Raw genomic sequence first — 6,045 nt, forward strand, 5'->3', positions numbered from 1 at the left:
GCTCACTTGAGCTTTCAGCTCAGGTGAGCTAAAAACCAAACAGCATCAAGTTAAAGCTTCCGCTATACCAAATAGTTACACAAAGAGCCACGTTTTGTCAAAAGTGTTGGCATTTTGTTTCTTTTTTTAAATTTCGAATGAATTGTCTATCTTTTTTAGTTTTCTTATTAATAACGTGTTTTTAAAACATTACTATGCATTTTGGACACATACAATGCGCATGAATTTCCATGAACTACTTTGCTACACGATGAAGAAACGGGGATTGAATATATAATGCTTGTTGCAAAATTCAAGGCAGCAACTGTTGAACTTTTTAACTTCTACTAGACAGACTTATTTTTTGTTTATAGCCGCTTACAAAATTTGGTTGCTCTCTGATGCTTTGCCGACATTAAAAGCATGAGAGAGAGAGAGAGAGAGAGATAGATTTTCAGTCTTTACTACACAATATGCTTAAGACACACTAAAAGAGCCCGGCTTTCAGTACTTTGGTACTTTGATTTTTTTCTGCACAGGTGTCGGTTTTTTAAAAATAAAAACACGACAGACGTGGCTATTTATGTAAATATCTCCTCAGCTTTAATAGTCAAACGTCAGCAAACAATAAGATGTAATGTACAAGGAAATCCGTTCTTTAAATCAAAAATGAGCCCGCTCGTGTCGCTTAAACGTTAAATGAATTTGATTGATACAAACACACAAATACGTTATAAATGTTAAAAGGGGTTTAAAAACTGGAATTCTCAATCTGCAGTTGACATAGTATAAGATCATGGATCCTGAGTACAGCCTTCATGATTTGGTACGGTGTCATCTCTGTGAAACTCAGACCCCTCCTTTACACTGAGATATTTGTGAAAAATATCAGTGTGAAACCTGTAAAGAAGAACATCTTTCTGATGAATCCAAAGATCACAGAGTAGTGCCATTCGAAATGCGGAGATCGACTACAAAATGTAAAATTCATTCCACAAAAATATGTGAACTTTTCTGTGAGCAATGTGGCATTACTATTTGTGCACTTTGTTTTTCTTCAAAAGAACATCAAACTCACGAGGTTGTGAATATTTTGGAAAGTTTTGAAAACAAAAGACGTGATATACAGAAAGAATTATACGAATTAGAAATTCCATTTATCCTAAATATCAAGCGGTAGCATCAGATATTCCCAGATCAAAAAGCTGATTTGAATAAGAATCTCCAGAACTTGACAAAAGCAATCAACAACCATGCAGATGTATGGCACAAAGAAATAGACAATATTGTTATGGAACTAAAATCTTATCTTGATAAAATGGAAGACAAAACCCTGGATGTATTGAATAAACAGGAAGAAGAAAACACACGAATCATTTTTGAAATCAAACAGTGCATTGCTGATCTAAATAATTTAATGGAATCAAAGGATATCAGCCTAGTCTCTGCTTTCAAATCAAAAAATGTCGAATTCAGGGGAATGCTTATGAAAATCACAGTTTCTTTACCAATCTTTGGTCCTCAGAAAATTCACAAACAACACATTAAAGAACAGTTTGGTTCTCTGTCAATGTGCTCCATTGACAAAAAGGATTATTACAACATTTCTGACTCCCGAAATGTTGAATCTTCTCCTTCTTACAAACAGCTCATTGATAAACCACTGATTATTTCAAATATAAAAACTAATTATGAACACAATACCTTACGCAGTTTATCCTGTCTGAATGATGAAGAAATATGGGCATGCGGTCAAGACAGCACAATGAGACTCTACAACCTTCATGGCACACTACTGAATTCAATCCAAACTAAATCAGGGTACAGGCCAAGGGACATAGTAGTGACAAGGAGTAAGGATCTAGTTTATGCTGATTACACCGATAGAACTGTGAACACGATAAAATATGCCCATATACAAGAAGTAATAAAACTTCTACATTGGAGGCCTCGTGGTGTATGGAGTACCTCCTCTGGTGACCTCCTGGTTGTCAAGGACAGTGATGATGAAAAATATACGAAAGTTGTGCGTTACTCTGGTTCTACAGAGAACCAAATTATTCAATATGATGGCAATGAACAACCTCCCTATTCATCTGGTGGAATATCTAACATTAAATATATATGTGAGAATATAAACCAAGATGTCTGTGTATCTGACTGGATTGCCCGTGCAGTAGTGGTGGTCAATAAGGCTGGGAAACTCCGCTTTACATACACTGGCACGTCCTATACTACAAAAGAATCATTTGAACCATAAGGTATCACAACAGACAGCCAGGGTCGAATTTTGACCGCAGATAGTAACAACCTCTGTATTCATATCTTAAATGAAGACGGACAGTTCCTCCGTTACATTGATAACTGTGATTTACATAGCACATGGGGTTTATGCGTAGACATCAAAGACTATCTATATGTGGCTGAGAACACTGGAGAAGTGAAGAAAATTCAGTATTACATGTGATCAAACTGTGTTTACATTCATATTTAATTAAATATATATATGAAAAAGTGTGAACATTGCATTTTTAATGCTAAAATGGCAATTGTTCTGACTTACGATTAATGGTGAACACAAACTGTTACTCTGATTCAAATTAATGTATCAGAAACAAATAAAGTTTATACAATAAATCATTAAACAAATGAATTATAACGTATTGGCTTGAACATGGTACAAAATGGATTTTAAATTACAACAAATTATACAAGAACTAATCAAAATTAATTGAAATAAGGTTCCTCTTGGCTTACTAACTATAGTCACTGTTAATTGTGCACGTATCAAGATGAAAGTATGGACTGTTTATGAAATAGTCATCCAGGAAACAAAAAAAGACAGATATCGATTAATAAAGGTAGTTTCAGAGTGTTGAGTACAGACCCTTTATGCAATTTTTTTATATCAGATATTTACATTTCTTTTAAATCCCAAAGAATTTCTAATGTTTGTTTTACACTGTCAGGAAATTGAAAAAAAAAAATCAAATATAAAGTAGCACATCGCTAATGTATGTTTGATTGCTAAAGGGTAGAGTGATGAATAACTGACGTCCCCGTGATCTATTGATATGCATTCTTATGAATAGACGACGTGTTCTAAATTAAATAATTAATGAAGTTTGAAGAAAATTCCAAATCTTGAAATATTTTCTCGTTTGCAGGATCCACAAGACAGCCTTCATCCAACCCTGAAAGACTTGTAATAACCTTGACTCGCCTTGCTGGATTAGGATTCGTTGTCGTATATCTTAGAACGGTTATTTTACACGATACCAGATGAACAATGAAAGTGGAATCTTCAGATTACATCCTGTTAAACATTTTGAAAAAACGTATATCTTCAAAGAAGATTGTAATTATATGTCAGTAGGAGACTAATAAAATTATATTAGAGAAGAACGTGATAATTCTATAATTAAATAATTACTAGTTTGATAAGATATTGTTCCTTCAGATTGGTCGAAAGATTTCTTTGAAACCTGCATCAAAAAAATAATCCAGATCTATTTTTCTCTCTATTATTCTGATTTAACATTATTTACATATAACGGGAATTTCAAAAATAAACACTGTCAACAAAATATTAAGTTGTATCTGTTTACAGAATACAACTTTAAAAATATAAAAAAAAAATCAAATGTTTAACCTACAAAAATATTAACACACAATATTTAATTCTCTAATTAGAAAATTTAGCTTGAGATCAGCGATCATGGCGAGGATGGTTGTTCAAATTCCAGGAATAATTAAAAAGAACATATAGGCCTGTACATTGCAAGGTAACACTGCTGTTCAAATTTATTAACGATTTTAAAATAAGCTGTTACCAGATTAATGATCGAAAAGCAAAGCGAGTGCACCTACTCCTTCGGCATACTCAAAGCGGCAGAAATACCATTTCAATTCCTCACTGGTTATCTAGTTACCACATCATTTACAAAAGTTACACACATAGATCTTGTTCTCTTAATTTCGGAATTGTCCACAGTTGTGAAGAAATCATTTGACCATGGACCCTGCGTACATCCTCCAGGATGCGGTACGGTGTCATCTCTGTGATACCCCAGCCCCCTCTTTACACTGTGCTATTTGTAATATACATCTGTGTGAAGGCAGTGAGATGAGTCATCTCTCTGATTATTTCATGAAACATAAAATAAGCCATTCAAATATCGAGGATCGTTTCCTAATTGTTAAAACATTCAACAAATATTTGTCAATATTTCGAACAATGCAGTATTGCTTTGTGTATGCTTTCTGTTTCCTCTAAGGAACACCAAGTGCATAATGTAGTGGGCATTGTGAAAAATTACAAACAAAACAACATTTCTTGCAAAAAGATTTACACGATTCTGACAAATTAACTTATCCTAAATATCAAGAGGGTATATCCAACAATTCAATTGATATAGCTAATCTAAATGAAAACTGCAGGAAATTGACAACAACAATCGAAAAACAAAGAGACGATTTGTTCAGGAAAAAAAGATATTATACAGAAAAAGAAATCAGATCTTGATGACATGGATTTAAATACATGGATGTTCTAGAACAATAGATAGCTGAAATCACTAATATTAATCATTTCTGAAATCACACAGAGTATTTCTGATCTAAAGCAATTCCTGGAATCAAACGATATTATCGTTGTCTCTGCCAACAGACCCAGAAATGCTGAATTCAGACGACTTCCTTCTAAACTCACAGTTATTCTACCAAGTTTTACTTCTCAGAATATCAACAAAAACAGCTTTATAGAGTTTGGTTGTGTATCAACGTTGTCTATAAAAACAGACGAACATGGCTACACAATCAATTATCCTCGTGTTAAGTCCTTTACTCCAGAGATATCGCTCATATAAACACTGAGTATGGATACTAGTCTGAGTTATGCAGTGTTTCTTGTGTGAATGATGAAGAAATCTCGATATGTGGTTATAATGGAAATATAATGAGTCTGTACAACAGGTAGGGGAACTAATGACATCACTCAAAACCAAGTTAGAAAACGACCCATGGGACAGCGCTGTAACAAAGAGTGCAGGGGGTGTTAAGGAAGCATATGGAATCTGAGTTGCATGTAATTCCGTGAAATCACAAATCTTAGTTATTATATACATATTCAAATATCTAACAACGAAACGTAGACCAAAAACAAATAAAAAATACTGAAGACAATTTTTTTCCAGAGATTAGTTTGTAATACATGTACGTAGATTAACACATTAATGACGTCAGGATTAAAGGTTGATGGCATGTGAATTTGATCGGAAAGCATTGTAAACATATTTAAAATCTAACTAATCTAAGAACTCTAATAAAGTATTGTGATGTGATTTATTGAGAATTAAACATAAGAATACGGGAAGAGATGTTAGTTATATGAATCATTCCTTAAAAGGCTTGTAAATTTAATTTTATTTCTCGGCCAGGCTTTCCTCTGTCGTTGTTTAACGTGCTAGTACCCATTGTTGCCGAGTACCCATTATTGCCGATCGTTTAAAAATAACGAAAAATCCGCTATTTATTCGTTTTTGTTGAATTAAGAACCATGATTATTGATTGACAAGATTTTTTAAAAACACTTGAAATTGAGAAGAAATAAAAAATCTGCTAAACAATTTTTCCAGGGTATTGATTCTCTAAAAAAATGCATACCCAATATTTCTTCTATTAAACGACACTTAACATTTATTCCAAGTACATGCATGGGTTCTCCTGTTTTAGGTTACAAGTTTTTCTCAAATGTAGGATTGGTAGCATAATTAAGTGATTTACATCTAAACCAATGTTTAACTTTGCATCCGTCTTCTCCAGGAAAATTATAAATGCATTTTAGTATTTCTATTGCTCTGTGATACTCGTGTAGCTGGGGGGGGGGGGGGGGGGTTGCACATTATCAAAAATATCAATTCCAATGAAATATCTGTTTATCAAAGTATCCAAATGATATTGACTAATCTACCCACCTACCATTACTGCTAAAGTCAATGTATTAGTTGACACCATATTGTATTCCTTCTGTCCCAGAAAGGTGCCTCCATGCAACAATCAGTACGG

This window comes from Magallana gigas, chromosome 8 (genome assembly GCF_963853765.1).
Source record: "Magallana gigas chromosome 8, xbMagGiga1.1, whole genome shotgun sequence".
Lineage (NCBI taxonomy): Eukaryota > Metazoa > Mollusca > Bivalvia > Ostreida > Ostreidae > Magallana > Magallana gigas.